Below are 22709 nucleotides of genomic sequence, written 5' to 3' on the forward strand. Positions count from 1 at the left end.
ATACTGCAAAATCTTATTTATCAAACTCTAGAAGGTAGTTGGAGCATTTATAAGCCCAAACTCCATCACTAGAAAATGGTAGAGCCTTTGAACAGTCCTAAAAGCGGTCTTGATTTCATCACCCTCTCGCATACAAATCTAATGATACCCTGACCTCAAGTTAATTTTTATAAAGAGTCTAGTCCCCCTTGAGCTTATCAAGCAAATCATCAATCTTGGGTATTGGGTACATGTTCTTCATTGTGATCTTGTTAAGATCCTTGTAGTTAATACAAATCCAAAAATATCCATCTTTCTTTTTAACTAACAAGACTGGAGATGCATAGGGTGAAGAACTAGGTTCAATGAATCCCATTTCAAGAAGCTCCTTAATTTTCTTAGCTACTTATTCCCACTCACACTTGGACAATCTGTAGGGTGGCTTATTGATTGGCTTTGAGTTGGGCTCCAAATCAATTGGATGATCTACTGCTCTCAAGGAAGGCAATGAAGTACGCACCTCAAACGAATTTCTGTACTCCTGAGAGCAGAGTTTTGAGCCCGGGATGTGCCTAAAATTTTCCAAAAAATCTAGAATTTAGGGGAAAAATATTCAACATTGAAGGCGGCGGCTGCAGCTAGGACGATTTTAAGCACCAAGTGAAAGACGGCTTTTAAAAGGCGCCCGAGCGACACTTGTGGATTTTTGATAATTTTTTTGACTGCGGTATGGGATGCTAGGAGCTAGTGTGGGATGTCAAGACGAAGGCGCGGGATTTTTCAGAGGCTGAAACAGAGTCCGGACGAGGAAGAGGCCAAAACTTGGCCAAGATTTGAAGAGGTGGAGAAAACCTAGGACCAAAGGGGGGGTGCCCTTTGGGACTTTTAACCCCAACCCCCCCCCCCCCCCCCCCCCCCCCCCCCTTCAAAAATTTCAAAGAATCCGTGAAGGAAGCCTGGAGAGATGGCGTGGAGTAGCACGGCGCAAATTTCCTCCCCCCTCTGGATCTTGATTTTTGGGCTGAAAGCAACCCATGCAACAGAGATTGGGCCTCAACTTCTCCCTCTTGCCTGACTCTATCGCCAATCTTTGCACGAGATATGGCTGTCTGGATGAAGAGATCAGAATCTAGTCTTTCTCTCTCCTCCCTCTCTCTCCCCTCTATGGGCTATTCATGTGCACCATCTTGAAGGAGGAACCGGGAAGGAGAATGAAGGAAATGGTGGTGGAGATTGATGGAGATGCTGAAGATTGATGTATAGCATTGGATAGAAAGCAATTAAGGCTCCATTTTTTGGTTATGCACTCATTTAAGGCGTCTCGGGTTTCGTAAAAACACGGTATGACCATTTTTATGAAGAAAATGAATGATTTTTTATAGTTTATGATGATAATTATGTTCTTATTGGATGAAAATTTATTTGTGTGCTGGTTGCATCATGATTAATTGTTGTGTATAAAAAGATTTTGATTTTCTAATGATTTACATGCTTTATTTAATTCCCGTAAACCCAAAATGCGGTTTGTAAGCAGTAAAATGGTAGTTTTTCCATTTCGGGTGGATAAAATGTGTTCCCATGGGAGGAAAATGAAAGATAAATTGAATGTTAGTATGCTAAAGTGATTGGAATAAGAAAAATAAAAAATAGCATATTTTATTGCCAAATAAATCAAGAAAATGAAAAAAATAGGGGGAAAAATAGAAATATGGCTTACAAAATAAGGAAAAATATAATGATTGTTTGTGGATGTATGGTAGTGCAAAAGCATGAGGTTTAGCCTCAGTTTGCCCTATCTTCTTGTCAAAGTTTGTGATTTATCGCTTTTTATATATCAAAACATGACAAAATGAACCTCTACACCTATGTAACGAAAGCAATACCTAAACGTAGGGGGTTGGGATGTTTGAATGATGTGATTTACGTGCTGATTATTGCTGATTTTCTGATGCATATCATGACATAGAGTTCGTGGTATTTTAATTAAGAGGATAGTAGCATGAGTGTTGTCTCGATGCTATCCTTACATCATTGCAACGGGTTAGTAAATGCATTGGAAAGCCTGGTTGTGCACCATACGTGTCTCATTGAAAATTATGTTTGATCACTTTAGGATCATTCACTTTTGCATGTGCATGACAATCATGGTATCAGAATAAACAGAACTGGATGCATAGCACCTGTTTTCAATGACAATGACCCATGCTTAAGTGTGGAAAGGCAACCCAAGCCGCAGGATAGACGTTCATTTCTTGGGGGATTATTTGGTAAGGACACATGGTATCTCCTAGAATACTGTCGAAGTGAAAGAGTGGAGTTTGTTCGTTTGTTCTATATGTTGAGCAGCACATCAAGGGGCCAATCCCTGCAATGTAGGAGAGCTGCAGTGGGGCCGTGGTGATTCTATCGAGAGGTTGCCTCCCATGTATGTGATTATCGTGGAATTTATTGCCAATATGTACGGATTTTCCCTCTGTGGAGTTTATAGAAAGGGAAACGTTGGACTACAAAACTATAAAACTATAAACGCATAGATTAGGCTTTAGGACAGATAGTCCTTCAGCAGATAGACGCTCTTGGCCCGCGAGGCCGTGAGGGTGTGGTTGTCTGTCATGAGTATGAGGTCCAGCTAGTGCCATAGCCAATGCGGGCCCATTTGAGGTCCCATCAGTGGTGCGTTTGCCGGGAGCTGCCAATAAGTGGTGGTTCTCGAATCTAGGGTTTTTAGGGACCAAAAAGTTGGTTTATGTCCTCTAACAAGGACCGTCAAGCCGAAATACAAAAAGCAGAACGTGCAGAGAGGGCTAGACGGCAGTTGATCGTAGGTCGCTATTCTCCTCAAAGGAGTAGCCCGATATGCATAAGAGGCAGTGGTCTTAGTAACCCATTTGCTGCACATAGTCCTTTAGGTGCAGAAGGAAGCGCAAGTTCTTCCTCTCTTCCACCAAGTCAACCCACTGCAAGTGGGGGCGTGATCCCCTCAGTTCAAACTCCTATTGTCAATCCGATTGCCGTCATGGCACAACCCATTGCAATTCCTACAGGGACGCCGGATCTGCCAACTGTAGGAGTTCCTTTGCCCATTTTGAATGGGTTAGCCGAAGAAGATGTGGAGTTTCACATTTGTGAATTCCAAAGATTAATATTTAATTACCGTATCCAAGATGAGGGACATCTTATGATGTTCTTTAACATGACATTAAAAGGAAGGGCTACAGTATGGTATCATAGCATAAAGACTGGAACCATAACCACAATCGACCAATTTTATGTAGCTTTCCGAGGAGAATATACCCCTGAAAGAGGTGGCCAATACTGGTTGCGTGTTTTGAATGTAACACGCCAAAACCCCCATGAGAATGTGAAAGCCTATGGCAAGAAGCTTAAGGAAGTGTTTCGTAAGTTACAAACTTACATTCTTATTCTGTCGGCTGCCCAATTGCAATACTTCTTGCATGGATTGGATTTCAATATTCATGTACAATTGAGCAGTGTGGCTTTGGCTGATATAGACACCGCCATCACGTGGGCAGAAGGAGTAGAGTCACGATTACAAATGGCCTACTCCTCACGAACAAATCTTAATGCAGGCCTAGTACCTGGAGGCAATCTACCATTGATAAATAGAAGTTAAGGGATGCTTATGAATAACCCTAATGGGAGAGGAAGCATGGTTCAAAATGTACCTTTGCTGCTAGCTCCTCCCAGTGTGACTATGCTTATGGCTAGTCAATTGGCTCCACCGAATGTTGGAGGCCAAGTTTCAAACCCTGATGTTGTTCCTGTGAGTCAATAACCAATGCCCAATCAAATTGTTAGGCCAATGGAACGATGGATAGATGATCAAGGCTATGAGTCGAGTGCCTCTAATGTCCTTGGCAAAGTTAAGGATATGATGAAGCACTACACTGATATGATTTCTGAACAATATTGGCAAATAGCCGTTGACGCCAATTTCCTGAAGAAGTAGCAGAATCTGATAGGGAGTCGACGCCCTGAAGAGGGTGATCCCTTGAGATTCAGTTGTAAGTGGTGTGGCGGACAACATTTTCCTAGAAACTGTTCAAATGTTAAATGTGATATTTGTGGGAAGTTGGACCACTTAGCCGCAACCTGTTGGAGTAAGATTAGTTCCCTCTAACACAAAAGTAAACAGCCAAGTCCAGTTAATCATAGAGTGCAAGGTAATAACCTCCAGCAAAATGATGGACCAAGACAAATATTGCAAAGGGGAAAGACCACTATAGAGGAGTTGCCACAAGGCAATGGAGTCAGCCTTATTGAGGCTATACGCGTCAATGGCGTTGAAACCTCTAATCTAGGAGCCATGACAAGAGGCCAAAAGGCTAACAAAGATAATGCAAAACTGGTCGAGGAAAACCCTAGGCAAGGGGATAAGGGGACACAAGTCCTGAATCCTGGCATGGAAGGTGGACCTCTAAGGCCTGTTGACAAAAAAGTCGATCCTAAGAAGGATGAGGAAGTGCCAAGAAAGAAGGCAAGAGCTAAAAAAGAAGCACCAAAGCCGGTCTCGAGACCAAAAGAAAGGATGGTTTGGCAAGAAAAGAGAGCTTTGGCTACCTATCATGATTTTGATTTGGCAAGTGCTCTTTGCGAAGTCAAACCAGATGTAAACCTCTTACAGTTGATTAAATTATCTCCAGGAGTACGCAAGGAATTCAAGAAGATCCTGCGTATTGGGTATATTGTAGAACCTTTGGGCATAGTACGAGTAGGGGAAGATTGGTTTGATCATGCTGAAAAGAATTTCCCTAGGGTTCCAACATACGTGGATGGAATATTAGTGGAGCATGCTATCGTAGACACTGGGTCCTCCATCAATATCATGAGTTCAGAGTTGATGGAGAGGTTGGGTCTAGGCATCCAAAAAGATAGCTCCACCCTCCTTAGAATGGCTGATGATATTCTAAGGCAACTAGAAGGTTGCGTTACTAAAGTCCATGTTACAGTTCCAAGTGTAGAATGCTTCTTGGACTTTAGGGTGATAAGATTTGCAGGATGTCCTAGTTATCGAGTCTTGCTAAGTAGGCCTTGGATCTTACGAACAGACTGTCAAGTCGATATATGCGCCGGTTGAGTGGTTCTAGGTAGAGGTGCTAATCACGTAATAGTTGATGCTTACCCTGAGTCTCCTTAGAGTAAGAGAGCTCCTTTATCCTCTACTGAATTCGAAACAACAGATGATCCATTTGGTAGTGAGATATCATCCAGTGATGAATCTAAAGAGGGATCCACTACAGAGGATATTTATCAAATAACTCTAAATGAGCCGATAGAGCCGCAATATAGGATAAGAGACGCGGATGTGATTGAGTTGGACCTTGGCACGTCGAATGATTCGCGGCCAATTAAATTAGGTTCCATGCTCAGTTCAGCAGAAAGGGAGGACTATGTGTCCTTGACTCAAGAATTCCGTGACATCTTTGCTTGGAGTTATGATGAGCTGAGAGGCATTCCTCCCAACCTGGCTATTCATACTATTCTTGTAAAAGAAGGCACTCGTCCTGTGCATCAGAAAGTAAGGTGTATGCCTTTTGAATTGAGGGACGGGCTGTTTGAGGAGTTACAGAAGTTACGGAAAGCTAGTTTAATCTTCCCTGTACAGCACACAGAATGGTGTTCACCAGTTGTCATCAGGACGAAGAAAAACAACCAGATCTAACTATGTGTAGATTTTAGAGAGCTGAATAAGCAGATGGTTAAGGATTACTACCCGTTGCCATTTATTGACTAGATTTTGGATCAATTAGCAAGTAGGGAAATATATTTGTTTATGGATTGCTTTGCAGGATACAACCAGATGACAAGTTGAAAACAACTTTCGTTACTGTCTTTGGTACTTTTGCGTACCATGTGATGGCCTTTGGTTTGTGCAATGCACCTAGATCATGGCAACGAACAGTAGACAAGAACTTTGGTGATATCTGAGTTGAAAGTATTTATCGATGACCTAGGGGCAGCCACTGTAAGGGAAAGGATGTTGATTATCTTAAGAAAGTACTTTGAGCGCTGCAGACAATTTTGTATCGCTCTTAACCCACGGAAGTGTGTCTTTGGAGTGCCTTATGGGCTATTGCTAGGCCATGTAGTCAATTCAGTAGGGATCGCAAGTGACCCTGAAAAGATCAAGGCTATAGTCGCTATGGGTCCACCACGCACTTCAAAAGAGGTACATAGCTTTCTGTCATCGATAGGGCACTATCGGAGGTTTATAAATGCCTTGGCAGAAAGGATGTTGCCACTAACAAACTTATTATCCTTTAGTTGTTCATTTGTATGGAGCAACCCTTGTAAGGTAGCTTTCGAGGATGTGAAAGAAGAGATAGTAAAAGCACCAATTTTAAAAGCACCTAAAAGAGGCGAGGTATTTTACATATTTTCAGTAGCCACCATGCATAGTATCAGTGGCTGCTGTTTAGCCCAAATCTGGGAGGAAAAGTGGTATCATCCGATAGCTTTTGCTAGTCAAAAATTGGGCATATCAGAAATCAATTACACCTACATGGAGAAGTTGTGCCTTGCAATGGTCTTTGCGACTAAAAAATTCAGGCACTACATCCTCTATGAGAAGGTAGTTTTTTATACGAAGGCGGAAGGGCTTAGATTGCTTATGAACAAGCTGCAACCGCCTGATTGTTTGGCAAAGTGGTTGATCACTTTGCAGGAGTTTGATTATGAGATAAAGAATAAGCCACTGAGGTTGCAGGGGATTGTGGAATGCCTTATGGATTTCGGGGAGCCGAAAGAGACTTTGGCTAAAGGAAGTGATATTGAAGAAATGTTTAAATTTGATACAGCTTCTATTCCATCTTGGTATGCTGCTATCATGCATTATCTATCAACGGGAGAGACAAGAGCTGGTTTATCAAAATCTAAAAAGAGGAAAATCAAACAACAGGCTTTGAAGTTTTCCTTGATCGCAAGAACACTATATCGGCAGGGTGTTGATGATATCTATTGCCGATATGTGATGCTTGACGAGGTTCCTTTCATCTTGGAAGAGTGCCATAACTCTGCGTGTGGAGGGCACTTCACTGGATGGTTGACGGCACAGAAAGCTTTAAGAGCTAGATATTGGTGGCCATCCATCTTCCAAGATTCCTTTGAGTATGTTAAGAGATGTGATACCTGTCAAAGACATGACAACAGAGAGAATAGGAAACACCCACTTACGCTTATCATGGCTATCCTTCCATTTGAGAAGTGGGGCATTGACTTTGTGGGTCCTATCACCCCATCGTCTACTACTCAAAAGAGATACATTATAGTAGCAACTGATTATTTTACAAAATGGTCAAAAGCGCGGGAGACAAGGTAGGACAATGCAAAAGAGATTGCAAGTTTTCTTTTAGAGCAGATTATCTGCCGTTTCGGTCCACCGAAGAAACTAGTGTCGAACCGTAGAACCCACTTTTTGAATAAAATGATCAAAAGCTTGACTAAAGCTTGGCAAATCAAGCACAACAAAATGACCCCCTATAATCCGCAAGCCAAGGGCAAGTCGAAAGTACTAATAAGCAGCTTGTGGGTATCTTGTCTAAAATACTCTCTGAGAATAAACGAGACTAGGACATGAAGTTGTATGTGGCAATATGGGAGTACAATACAACGTTCAAGCGAGCTACTGGCCATACTCCATTTAAATTATTTTATGGGGAAGAGTGTGTGTTACCCCTCGAAATCGAGTTGCCAACCTTATGGTTTGCAATTAACCACTCTTTGGGAGATGCGGATGCACTCTTTGAAAGTTTCACGACCATAGCCCACCTGGATGAGCTGAAATTGCAGAGCTTATTACACCAGGAGACAGCTAAATGTTAGATGAAGCAGTTGCATGACTTTAAAGCAAAGAAGTATACCTTTAAAAAAGGGCAATTAGTTTTGTACTACGATGCACGCAGGGAGCTGTTTCCAGGGAAGCTGGAACCTAGATGGGATGGCTCCTACAAGATTGTATGGATAGGAAAAAATAGGTCTACGGCTCTACTAGTTGATCTGCAGGGAGTAGAATTTAAAAATAAGGTTAATCTTAATAAGATTAAACCTTATTATTTCTAAGTATGCTAACACAGAAAAGTGCATTGGAAGTCCATGTTGGGGCTGATTTGAGACCTACAAAAAAGCTTAAAGTTGGTTGATCGGGCGGTTAATTCCTTATTTGGAGCACCCATATCTAGAGCAGAGATACCATCAGGGGAAACTTATCTGGTGGAGCAAAGGATACAAAGTGATTGAGCAAGAAGACGGAACCTTTGTGTGGGAAATCAAAGTCTTCTGCCATCACTACTTATGAAAGTTGACAAGTATCCTTGTTGAGTTCAATGAAGAAGGTGGGATGGAGCCATCAGTTCATCCTCTAAATATGCTAATTTTTGACTATCATAATTACGAATAGAGGAGTTCGTAATGGCAGGTTGTGTAAACCCATTGTGAACATACACATTATATTTTGACGGAGCGTCCAAGGCCCCTAATAAAAAAGGAAGTGTTGGAGTAGTAATTCGAGATCCTCGACGTAGAGTTATGATGAAGTTAGCTGCTTATCTCGGGGTAGGATTCACTAACAACATGGCGGAGTATAAAGCCTTGATTATGGGACTGCATATTGCCAAGCAAGGTGGTATTCATCGGTTGTTAGTAAAAGGGGATCCCATGTTGATTTTGAATCAGCTAGATGAGACCTACACAGTGCGAAATCCCATCCTTTGTATGTATCATCGAACTGCCATGACCCTACTTGAGGAGTTTGAGAGCATGTCTCTTCAGCTGATTCCACATTACTGGAATCAGTTTGCGAACTCACTAGCAAATCTTGCTTATGAAGAAGACCTTTTCTTCAATTGTGGTCCTAGTTTGGATATTGCTATCAATAATGAAACAGGACCCGATCGCTTGTGGGGAATGTTATTAGAGCATGCAATATATGGCAGGCGATGGTTGATATGGGTGATGCAAAGAGTAGCTGAGATCCACCTACCGTTGTTATCTTGGACCCATAGGCTGATTAGACAACATGTTATGCGTACACCTCTTGCTATATATGTAGGAGGGATGGGGCATAACCTTATGTATTTAGTTTAGGGATGTGAGCCCTATTTTTCCTTCTTGGAAAGGAGCATATTATTGTATATCTGTACTATTTCGGGGAGGGATGTGTAGGTGCTATTCTGTTTGATCTCGTTAGGCCAAGAGGGCCAGTTTTGCGAGGTTTTCAATGATTTATTTCCTCAGGCCAAGAGGGCCAATCAATTTTGTAGTGAAATGCTTTATTTCATTAGGCCAAGCGGACCAGTTGTTTGTTTAGTACGGGTGCGGTTAATGGTTTCTTGTTTTAGTCCTGTGCTAGACAGGTTTGAAAAAGAGCTTGGAAGGAGCCTATGTCGGGGGAGACTTCTCGTGGCCCTATCCACGTGATATCTCTCCTTTACGAGTAACGTGTTTTATGCTATATGTATCTGTGTACTTGTAGGGGATTTGTATTTTCTTATTGGGGACCGGTGTCCAAGGCATGAAGTCCCAGGTTTAGGTTAGGTATGTTTGAGGGAGGTTTGACTAGTCATTGCCTCCTGTAAAGATATTGCCAGGCATCGAAAGACCTGTTTTAGAAGGCAGTCCTAGTGACCCTATTCTGCTAGCAAGCTAGGCAACCGTCCTAGGAGTTCTTGTTAGTTGTGAGGCAGTTAGAGAAGCCTACAGAGGAAAATGATGATGATAGAGAGAAGAAAACAAACCTGAACATCTCAAAGACAATAAATATATACAAAGGTGTGTAAAAAGAGGTTCTAACCCCTATAAAAATAGAAAAGGAAAGAAATGAAAATTTATAAGAAGTTTCTCATTGCCTTGCGAAGGCCTAGTAGGTTCCTAGGGACGAGTCCGACCCAGGGCCGCGATTCGAGGCGATGCCTTGTCTTCCTAGGGTTGGCATCTTGCTGGAAAAGAAGAAAGTAAGGAAGGTTGGAGCAAAAATAAAAGTGAGTGTCAGAAAAGGATTAAGTGTCGTCTCGCGAGTGCTTGGTAGGTTCTTGGATATCGAGACAGGTCCTGAGGCCGATGTCCTATTCTCCTTGGGTCACTACGCTCAACTCCCTCCTTTTTACATGCCCGAGTATAAAAGACGAAATGCACTAAAAGAAAATACTTCTTAATCAGGCTATAGGAGTCCTCGCCTAGTAGGAGCTCCTGGTTGTGTTGTCCTTAGTTAGGCAGGTAGTTTAGACCACCACTTAGGGCGACCTCTTTGATAGTTCTTTTTAGTTTGGCCGTGTTGGAGGAGTCGGTTAGTGACTAGCTTGGGACCTTCTATCAGATTATGCTAGGCCTACTCCTTGTGGATTTCATGCCTTGGTTTTGTCAAGGGGTAGGGTGAGCATTGTGCTATGTTTTCATATGTATCTATTTTGTATAAGCTTGATGCTTCCTTTGGTTGTTTTGTGCAAATCTGTTGTGGGATTCGACGAGCTGAGTCGCCCTATCCTGTGCTTGCCAATGAGAGTGGAGTTTTGAGCCTGGGATGTGCCTAAAATTTGCCAAAAAATCTAGAATTTAGGGAAAAAATATTCAACATTGAAGGCAACGACTGCAGCTAGGACGATTTTAAGCACCAAGTGAAAGACGGCTTTTAAAAGGCGCCCGAGCAACACTTATGTATTTTTGATAATTTTTCTGACTACAGTACAGGATGCCATGAGCTGCTAGTCAGTGCGGGATGTCAAGACGGACGCGCAAGATTTTTCAGAGGCTGAAACGGAGTCTGGACGACAAAGAGGCCAAAACTTGGCCAAGATTTGAAGAGGTGGACAAAACCTAGGACCAAAGGGGGGGTGCCCTCTGGGACTTTTAACCCCCCCCCCCCCCCCCCCCCTTAATTTTTTCAAAGAATCTGTGAAGCAAGCATGGAGAGATGGTGTGGAGTAGCACGATGCAAATTTTGCCCCCCCTCATGGATCTTGATTTCTGGGTTGAAAGCAATCCATGCAATAGAGATTGGGCCTCAACTTCTCCCTCTTGCCTGACTCTATCGCTAGTCTTTGCACGAGATATGGCTATCTGGATGAAGAGATTAGAATCTAGTATTTCTCTCTCCTCCCTCTCTCTCCCCTCTATGGGTTGTTCATGTGCACCATCTTGAAGGAGGAACCAGGAAGGAGAATGAAGGAAATGGTGGTGGAGATTGATGGAGATGCTGAAGATTGATATACAGCATTGGATTGAGAGCAATGGAGGCTCCATTTGCTGGTTATGCAGTCATTCAAGGTGTCTCGGGTTTCGTAAAAACATGGTATGACCATTTTTATGAAGAAAATGAAAGATTTTTTATAGTTTATGATGATAATTATGTTCTTATTGGATGAAAATTTGTCTGTGTGCTGGTTACATCATGGTTAATTGCTGTGTATCAGAAAATTTTGATTTTGCAATGATTTACATGCTTTATTTAATTTTTGTAAACTCGAAATGCCGTTTTTAAGCGGTAAAATGGTAGTTTTTCCGTTTCGGGTGGGTAAAATGTGTTCCCATGGGGGAAAAATGGAAGATAAATTGAATGATAGTATGCTAAAGTGATTGGAACAAGAAAAATCAGAAAATAGCATATCTTATTGCCAAATAAATCAAGAAAATGGGGAAAATAAGGGAAAAAATAGAAATACAACTTACAAAAATAAGGAAAAATATAATGATTATTTGTGGATGTATGGTAGTGGCAAAGCATGATGTTTAGCCTTAGTTTTCCCTATCTCCTTGTCAAAGTTTGTGATTTATCACTTTTTATACATCAAAACATGACAAAATGAACCTCTACACCTATGCAACGAAAGCAATACCTAAACATAGGGGGTTGGGATGTTTGAATGGTGTGATTTGCGTGCTGATTATTGCTGATTTTCTGATGCATATCATGACATAGAATTCATGGTATTTTAATTAAGAGGATAGTAGCACGAGTGTTGTCTTGGTGCTATCCTTACATCATTGCAACGGGTTAGTAAATGCATTGGAAAGCTTGGTTGTGCACCACACATGTCTCATTGAAAATTATCTTTAAGCACTTTAGGATCATTCACTTTTGCATGTCCAGGACAATCATGGTATCAGAATAAAAAGGATTGGATGCATAGCACCTATTTTCAATGACAATGACCCACGCTTGAGTGTGGAAAGGCAACCTAAGCCACAGGATAGACATTCGTTTCTTGGGGGATTATTTGGTAAGGACACATGGTATCTCCTGGAATGCTTTCGAAGTAAAAGAGTGGAGTTTGTTCGTTTGTTCTATATGTTGAGTAGTGCATCAAGGGGCCAATCCTTGCGATGTAGGAGAGCTGTAGTGGGGACACAGTGATTCCACCAAGAGGTTGCCTCCCATGTATGCGATTATTGTGGCATTTATTGCTAATGTGTATGGGTTCTCCCTCTGTGGAGTTTATAGAAAGGGAAATGTTGGACTACAAAACTATAAAACTATAAATGCATAGATTAGGCTTTAGGACAGATAGTCCTTTAGCAACAGATAGACGCTCCTGGCTTGGGAGGCCGTGAGGGTGTCATTGTCTGTCATGAGCATGAGGTCCGACTAGTGCCATAGCCAGTGCCAGCCCATTTGAGGTCCCATCAACTCCTCAAGGAGAGCTTTCAAGGTTGGATGACTTGCTGAATTTGTGGACTGATCTTCAACCTCTTTATTCAAGTGCAAGACACATATTTGTGAGCACCTCTTATACTCCTTTTTGAGTCATTGAATGGTGATAAGTTGAAAATCTGACTTCCTAAGAATTTCTTGAAAATGAATAAGTTGTCCATCAAATATAAACTTCATATATAGTTGTGAGAAATCCATAGTGATTTTGCATAATGTCGTCAACCAATCACAACCGAGTACAATATCTATGGGTCCCATTTCCAAGGTTATTAGGTTTACTTTTGCTTCATAATTTTCAGCTAGCTATAAAGAAACCTATGGGCATATTTGAGTGTTGACTTCTTCTTCACCATTGGCCACCTAAACTCTTATGGGCTACTATAAGTTAGTGGGAAGACCATTCAACTTGTCCATAATGGACTTATTCACAAAACAGTGTATATTGCCACTATCTATGAACACATTCTTCCCATGAATATTACCCTTCATACGAAATGTATTAGGACTCTTAGAACATGTCCAAGCATCCATGGAGATGGAGCACTCCCACCTAGATCAGAAGGAAAAGAGTCGATCAAATCGTAAAAATATTCTTGCCCAACTTCTTCCTCAATATCATCATTTTCAACAGTAGGTACAATTTCATTGGCCTCATCAATGCCATCTTCAAAATCCTCAAAGACTAACATACTATGAACCTTGCCTTTTGCATTTTTGTATACATACTTTATGGCATGATCAGTTGTATACCTTTTCCCTCATTTAAAGCATAAGCCTTTTTCCTTTCTTTCTTTGTAGAGGTCCATAGGAATAGACTTCGGATTCATATTAGTTGAAATAGATATGGTTTGTTGTCCCCTTATTTTGAAATCTGCTCTTGGACTATTTACTTTCCTCAAATTGCTTTGAGGTCTTGAATCATTGAATGTTGGGTAAGTCGGCACTCTTAAGCTCCCACTTGGCATATGATTGCTGCCATACACATTGCCAGCTTGTCCCTATTTAAAAATAGTCCTTGGCTATCCATAACTATGTTGAAATGGGAACTCCTTTCAATATTTCCTTCCATAGCACAGAGGTGGGCAAAGTTCCCCTCGGGTCGATTGGTTACACCCCTTCAAGATCTTTAATAGTGAGGGAGGGTCACCTCTCTTTTGTCTCACTATCTCCCCAGGCATCCACCTTTTTCCTCAGTGGGAACATCAACATGGCTATAACATACTACTCTAATCAATTAGCATGAGATGCATTACTAAAAATATCCATTCAGCCCTTTTCATGAAATGCAATATGATAGAAATTTCGACAAAATGGATAAGAAGAGAGTCTTGCCAATGCAATTCAATGACTCACTGATTGCTAGTACTTACCCTTTACAATATTTCAATCTTGGGAAAAGGAAATCAGCCAATCAATGGATTAGAGTAAGAAATCTTATTAATCAATAGGTGTAATCAATCGGATTAAATATAATATTGGAAATTTCAATTTGAAGCTTCTAATTCATTGATTAGATCCAATATGCATCAAACAAACATTGCATTACATGAATGGACTGATTCAAGAAGTAGTTAGCTGAGATTTGATAGAAATTATTCGATTCTTTAATCTCTCAAAAGCAATGGGATAAAGCTGAGAAAATGGATGAATGAGAGAGATTAAGAATTGAAATAGAGTACCTTTGATATGATTGATGATGACTTGATTAATCCCCAATTTCTTACTGAAGCCTCTGATGGTCCAATTTTGCCAAAATAATCTTCAAGGCTTTGTATTTAATGCTTGGAAGAAAACTTGAAGCTTCAAATGCTTAAGATTGAAGCATTAAACTTGTTCTCCCAAAGTTTTGACTCCATGGAAGCTCTTGAGCTTCAATCTTTTTCCATTGGTGCTCAATCCTTTTTGCAATTTCTTGAAGAATCCTTACTAAAATGATTCCACAGGATGAAAGGATGAGAAATATTTAAGAAATGAATGAGAAATGAAAGCTTGAGGTGAAGCTTTCATGGTTGTCCATGGCTAGGGTTTCTCTAAAATGGGAGAAGAGGAGAATGCCAACTTTGTCATGAATTTATGGAAGCTTCAACATGCCAAAGGTCAGGGATAAAGCCACAAGCACAATAATGATCAGCAAGTGGAGAATTGAGCTAGGAATCATCCCAAAAATTGCACCGCAATTTTTGCAAGGCTGTTCTCTGCGACACAAAGCTCAAGCCTGGCACAAATTGTTACTCCACTTGTTGAGGATGAAGAATAGAGAAAGATTCAAGCATGAAATGTTTGTAAAACTTCATGGTCTGGAGGCTAGAAGAAGATCTCTACTAAAACCTCCATGGAAGCTTGACCAAAGCTTGAAGAAAGAGGAAAGAGAAGCCTCTCTTGAAAAGTAACCACAATTTATTTCCCTACTAAGCCCAGTTAACTCCCATTTGACTAAGTTACCTCCAAATTGTATGAAAATTTGATGACGGCCTATTATTTTGGCCTTCCACCACCATATCTGTCCTTGAAGATCTCTAGATATAGTCTTTATCTAATTGTGGATGTCCTACAAACCTCTATTAGTCATTGTCTATGTCAAGTACTTGCAATACTTGTCTAAATTTGGTTTTTAAGGAGAAAAAATTAAACTGAAATAGAGAAAAATAGATTAAAGACCAATGTTTTGATACCACTTGTCAAGAAGTGAACAAGAGAGAGAGAAAGAGGGGAGACAAGACTGTAGAAGAGAGAGATGAATAAGTATAGAAGTGAGAGAAAAAGAGTGACAAGGAGAGAGGAAGACTAGAATAGGAGAGAGAAATATAGAAAACAGGAAAAAGCCATTGAAGTTAAGAGCAAGGTAATGAAGAGAAGGACAGTAATGTACTAATGTGTCAAAAGATGAGAAAAATTACATGTCCCCTCCTTTTATACCTATGTCAATATGACATGGTATCACTATTATTTACACATTAAATCATTATTCTTCCCAGCTTTGTAAAATAAAGGAAGGATATCACTTGGACTTGGCTACAAGAAGTGTTGGTACAGAAAGAGACTCCCTCCAGGCACTATTTGTTGGTACAACACTAAAACAAAAAACCATTAAACGTACCCATACCAAATAGATACACCTCTTGGTTTAATGTAATACAACATTTTACAACAATCGAGTTGGCCCTCTTGGCCTAACAAAATATAACATTGTGCATGAAAAACAATCGACCCTCTTGGCCTAAAGGAAAAAACCAATACAACTTATACACATCCCTCCTTGGAGTAGTACGGACATACAACAAGACACTCCATTCCGAGGAGAAAAGAGGGCTCCTATTCCTAAACTAGATGCATCAAATTATGATCCATACCTCTTGCATATACAACAAGAGGAGTATGCATAAAATGTCGCTTGACCACCATATGGGTCCAAGATAACAATGATAAATGTGTCTCAGCTACTCTTTGTATTACCCATACTAACCATCACGTGCCATAATAAAGTATGTTCTAATAAAAGTACCCATAATCGATCAGGTCCTGTCTCATCAGTAATAGAAATATCTAAACTAGGATCATATTTGAAAAAGATGTCTTTTTCATAACCTTAACTTGCTAATGAATTGGAAAACTAATTCCAATATCATGGAGCTAGCTGAAGAGACACTCTCTCAAACTCGTCGATTAGGTTCATATAGCAATGCAATAATTTATATGAAGAATGGGATTGTGCATGAAGTACATCCCATTCAATTGATTCAAAACCAAATGGATATCCCCTTTTACTAATAACTAGTGAATACCACCTTTCTTACCAATATTCAATCCCATGATCAGGGCTTTATATTCTGTCATATTATTAGTAAATCTTGCCTAAGGTAGGTAGCTAATTTCATCATGATTTGACATCGGGGATCTCTAATCATTACCCCAATACTCCCTTTCTTATTGGGATCCCTGGACGATCCATCAAAATATAATATATTTTTCCATAAAGGGTTCATGTATCTAGCCATCATCAACTTCTTTATTTGTAATTATGATAGTCAAAATTCAGCATATTCAGAGGATGAACCAAAGGCTCTATCCCACCTTCTTCATTGAGTCCAATAGGGATGCTCATCAAAACCCTTAAGCAGTGATGGTAGAAGACTTTGATCTCCCAAAAAAATATCATGTCCTCTTGCTCAATCACTTTATAACCTTTGCTCCACCAAACAAGTCTTCCTTGATGGTATCTTTGTTCCAAATATGGGTGTTCCAAGTAGGGAATTAGCTGCCCCATCAACCAACTCTTAGGTTCTATTGTAGGTTTTAGGTCAATCAAGCCTTGACCTAAAAAATAGTTATCTCATCAATATGCCTAAAGATAATAAGATTTAATATTATTTAGATCAACCTTGTTTTTAAACTCCAATCCCTACAAATTTTCTAGTAATCTTGTGGACTTATTTTTCCTGATTCTAACGATTTTGTATGGACCATCCCACTTAGGCTCTAATTTCCCAAGAAATATCTTCCTACGTGCATCATAGTATAAAACTAATTGCCCTTTTTTAAAGGTATACTTCTTTGCTTTTAAGTAATCAAACTATTTCATTCAATGCTTAGCTATCTTCTAATGTAAGAAACTCTACAATTTGAGCTCATCAAGGTGTGCTAAAGTTGTAAAGTGCTCAAAGAGTGCATCTTTATTCCCCAAAGAATGAGTAATTGCAAATCTTATTGTCGGTATCTTGATCTTTAGGGGTATTACACACTCCTTGCCATAAAGTAACTTGAATGGGGTGTGGCCAATAGCTCACTTAAAGGTCGTATTATATGTCCACATAGCCACATATAGCTTCTTATACCAATCTTGTTTCTTCTTTGATACTATCTTTGATAGAATATCCACAAGTTGTTTATTGGTGCTTTTAACCTACCCATTTGCATGTGGATTATAAGGTGTCATTTTATTGTGTTTAATCTGACATGCTTCAGTCAAGCTCTTAATCACCTTATTCAAGAAAATGGGTTCAACAGTCCAACACTAACTCCTTTGGCAGACCAAATAACACTAACACAAATACAGAGCAAGCAATCCTTTGGCAAACACGTTCAAACAAGTTCCTTAATTTATCTTCAAGTTAATCTTTGTCTCCTGCCCATACAAGAGAAATCATATTTTCCTTCTATCCAACAAAAGTACCCGGTCCAAATCACATGGCACCATAATTTCCATCCATTATCTAGAATAGGATCTTCCAACGCCTCTAGACATTGGGCTCATGGCAGTCTACAACTCCATTCCGGATTAGGCAAGGGGTGTCCAAACTTCTGTGGTTGGCCTTTTCACCACTCAAACTTCGGCCCGTGAGTCAAACGATGCCCTCTTGGGTTAATCCATGGTGTGATCTTGGAGATGATCCACCCTTAATTAATCCATTTAGGAATCAATCATGAACAAGGCATTCAGTCCTAATATCATTGTCCAAGAAAACATTCCTTTATTCCCATGGCAACTTGTCACCAGAGACCCCTACCATGCATTTACCATCAAGCACCAACACTTGGAATAATTATCCAAATCACATCCCAACAATCGGTTTAATGCAAAAATCATTTAAGATTATGTTAGACCAATCAACAAAACAATGATATCCTTTTCCAACATTGCAGGAATAGTCACGATAACCTCCATCGCATTTTCACTCTCCCCCTTGGGATCCAAGTGATTTTATTCAAACTTTACTTAACACTTCAACTAAGACACTTGCCAGGGTCTCATACAAGAATGTAAATTCTATTGAGCACTTACATTGATCGACAACAACCCCACCTTTTTCCCAACAAGTTTAGAAGTATTGGTCTGTACTTCATCCTAGGGTTTCCTAATCCCTTGAGTTCTTCCCTTGCATTTGAGGCCTGGAGATGTTTTCATCTAGCCAAATTTTCGAATAGGATTGATAAACATAGTCACTATTGGATGGGTCTAAAGGCGTCCTAAGTCTAATCCTTATGATCATTGTTTGTGTTAACTACACATTAGATTTTCGAGATTACATTACCTCTAGGATAGATTACTTACCATGTGATCTTTCAAGTGTGCAATCTCAATGTATTTTCAGTGTGGTAAAATACATAACTATTATTTTCCAAAGGAAGAGAGTCAACAACACCTTGGAACCTTGTATGTTGTTCATGCTATGTACGGATTTGTCGCATAGCATCTAGATGCACTTTGCAAACTCCACCTTTTGAATATGTGAAATGAAATTGATCCTGTTCAAAGACCTATTCTCGTGTAGCATAGTATGGGCCCTAATGTACTTCATGCAAGAATCAAACCAAGCATTCATCAATTTGGAAATATGTTACTTATGACCGGTACCATGGGCAGTGATGGATATCCTCACTCAAGGCTTTTGTTGCGGGATTGCCATCCACGTGTGACATCTTCTACTTGGGGGCCATTCTTATCTTTGTCTTCCCTAGACACGAATCACACAAGACTTTCACGCCTTTTCCTTGGTTAGAGAGGGCCAAATTGGGAAGAAAATTAAATTGCGATGGGGGATAATTTCAATGAAAAGGGGAGTAGGTGCGTGTGACCACCCTCTTTGGAGGGAAAGAGAAAGAGTATCTTTTCAAAAGGCTCTCCCCTCTCTCTCTCTCTCTCCCTCTCCCTCTCCCTCTCCCTCTCCCTCTCCCTCTCCCTCTCCCTCTCTCTCTCTCTCTCTCTCTCTCTCTCTCTCTCTCTCTCTCTCTCTCTCTCTCTCTCTCTCTCTTAGCAACAAAAGGGGGGGCAAGAAGTGGTCCTCGCTTAAGGGGGGGGTTTATATAGGGGGAGAGAAGGGTATTATTGGGGGGGGGGGGAAGGGGGGAAGTAGCACACGTGTGCTCCCTCCCCATTATGATTATCGTCCACGTCCTCTACGAGGTTGAGCTCGCCATTTCCATCTGTCACTTCGTCACATCATTAACTTCTTCCACCCTCATCATCGTCGTCATTCCTCACACCTTCCTCTTTCCCCCTCGCCACCTGTTGGTGACAACAAGGGGGAAAGAAAAAAAATCGATTATTTTTTTAAATAATAGGGGGCATGTTCATAACAACGGAACATTACAAGTGGTTATCTCCAGATCATCAATAAAGATTTTTAACTCCTCTAGGGGAAAATATCACCAAAAGTCTTATCAGTTGTACATTGCCGAACCTAGCACATTGCATAACCCAAATGCCATAATATGATATGCAAAGGTTCCAAATATAATAATCAATGTCATTTTCAACTTGTCTTTCTCTGCAATAACCATTTGGTTATATCCACAAGTCAATCCCCACGAATGAATAAATATCTCTACCCGCTAAAACTGATCCAAAATCTTGTCAATAAATGGCAGCAGATAGTAATCTTTTACCATCTATTTGTTGAGCTCCTTAAAATCTACACAAAGTTGGATTTGATTATTCTTCTTTTTCTTAATAAATATTGGCAAACACCACTCTGTGTGTGAAAGGTGAGAAGGATCGAAGCTTTCTTGGAAGAGCTATGGTAGAAGTGCAAGAGCAAGAAAGAGAGGGAGAGAGACCAAATGGAAACTCCAATAGTCAAAATGTGTAACTAGGCCTTCCTTTATTCAAACTGTCACTAAAAGAATAAAGAACAAAGTGATAGTGATGGGCGTCAGCCACCTGCAGTGTATAGTGGCGGGTACTGCCAGTGTAGTAATACTACATGGGTAGCTAGGCAGAGGCGCCTTTACCCCCAACAACCTTCCACTTAAAGACAAATATGCCCCAATGAGGAGTGAAAAGAAAAAGAAAAGACAATAAAATGTACACATGTACAACAGGATGAGGAAAAACACCATCTCATCCAATGCCATTTTCATTAGTGGAGATCTTGACAAGGCCAATAGACTTGTCCTCTATGACTCCACGTATGAAGTGATACCTCACCTCATTGTGTTTCGTCTTTGCAAGGAAGAAAAAATTCTTGGCTAGCTAAATAGCACTCATAGAATCCAAATGCAGCGTAGATATAGAATCAATCCCAAGGTCATGAACCAAATAGCCCAACCATATGGCCTCCTTGCAAGCCTCAGTGGCTGCAACATACTTGGCCTTAGTGGTAGACAGAGTCGTACACTTTTGAACCACCATGGACATCCAAGAGATAACACCTCCAACATAGGTGAATACATAGCCAAAAGTGGACTTCTTACTATCTGCATGTCTTGCATAATCGGAGTCTGTGTACCCTACAACTCTTGTATCCTGGCTACCATAGCAAATACACATATCTGATGAGCCTTTCAAGTATCTCATGATACCCTTCATGACTTCCCAATGTTTCTTGCCAAGTGTAGCCATATAGCGTGCCACAACACCAACTGCAAAGGAAATATCTGGACGAGTGGCTATCATGGCATACATCAAACTGCCCACGGCTGATGCATAAGGGATCTTGGCCATCTCGGCTCTCTGCTCATCTGTCTACAAACAATCGGCCTGTGAAACCTTCACATAAGAAGGTAATGGAAAGCCAATAGGCTTGACATCCTACATGCAGAAACACTCAAGGACTTTATGAATGTACTCCCTTTGTGAGAGATAGAGTAGTCCCTAATGTTGTCTCGCTTAATGCACATACCAAGAATGTGAAAGGCCTATCCCAAATCCTTCATCTCAAAGCTCTTCTTCAGCTGAGATTTAAGAGCATCCAACTAATCATGAGCTTTCCCTGCTATCTGTATATCATCCACATAAAGTACCAAAATAAGCAATGAGCCATCACGAGCTGTCTTCGTGTAAAGACACAGATCCATAGCACTCTTGTTATAGCCCAATGACTACATAAAGACATCAAACTTATGATACCACTCCCTAGGTGCCTGCTTCAAGCCATAAATACTTTTCTTTAACTTGCACACTAGGTGCTCCTTGCCAAGTTTTGCAAAGCCCTTAGGCTGCTCTATGTAAATCTCCTCATGCAAATCCCCATGCAAGAATGTAGTCTTGACATCCATCTGATACATGTCCAAGTCAAGGTGCGCGACTAAGGCCAAAACCAAGCGTAGGGTGTTCATATTGACCACAAGAGAAAAGACTTAATCAAAGTCAACTCCATGCTCCTGTTTAAAACCCTTAGCAACAAGTCTTGCCTTATAAGCTGGCTTGGGGTGTCTAAGGGTACTTTTTAGCTTGTACGCCCATTTGCATGGTAGAGTCTTCTTGCCAACAGGAAAGGGAACCAAATCCCAAGTCATATTCTCATGCAAGGAGTCTATCTTAGACTGCATAGCCCTCACATGGCAGAATGCTTCACATCCAAAGACACGTAGATGCACATAAGACGAAGGTTTCCTAGTCCATACCTCATCTGCAACCTAGAAATCCACACCATTGGAAGGTGATCTATTGATGACATGCATAGCTGTATTGACTGCCTCAGCCCAAAATCTCTGTGGTAGGTTTGCATGGCTAAGCATACTATGTACATGCTCCTAGATGGTTCTATTCATCCACTCAACCAAACCATTCTAGGGTGGGGTATAGGGGGTGGTCAACTGATGCTTAATACCCCTCTCGTCACATAGGTGCTCAAAGACACGTGACACATATTCTCCCCCATTGTCAGTCCTAAGGCATTTTAGCCTATGCCCATTCTAGTTCTCAACCAATGCAAGCCATCTTTGAAACACAGCCAAGACATCTAACTTAAGCTTAATAGAATAAGCTCAAACTTTACGCAAAAAATCATCAATAAATGTCACAAAATACTTTGCACCTCCCATAGACTGATAGGGCATGGGCCCACAGACATCTGAATGTACCAATGCCAGGGGCTCACTCATGCATGTCCTACCAGACTTCTTATGCATATTCCTAGTTTGTTTTCCATAAAAACAATGCTCACATGAATCAAAACATGCATAGTCAAGGGGCGGTAAGTACTACAAATCAAAAAGCATTTTCATTCCCTTCAAGGACATATGGCCCAAACAGACATGCCAAAGAGATACATGTGGGATGGAACTAAATGACAAAATATGGTCAATAGAGAACCCATCAACTACAAGAGGATAGAGGCTACCAGCCTTG

The sequence above is a fragment of the Lygodium microphyllum genome, chromosome 2 (genome assembly GCF_053477565.2).
Source record: "Lygodium microphyllum isolate KBCC chromosome 2, Lygodium_microphyllum_v1.1.10, whole genome shotgun sequence".
In the NCBI taxonomy this organism is placed as follows: Eukaryota; Viridiplantae; Streptophyta; class Polypodiopsida; order Schizaeales; family Lygodiaceae; genus Lygodium; species Lygodium microphyllum.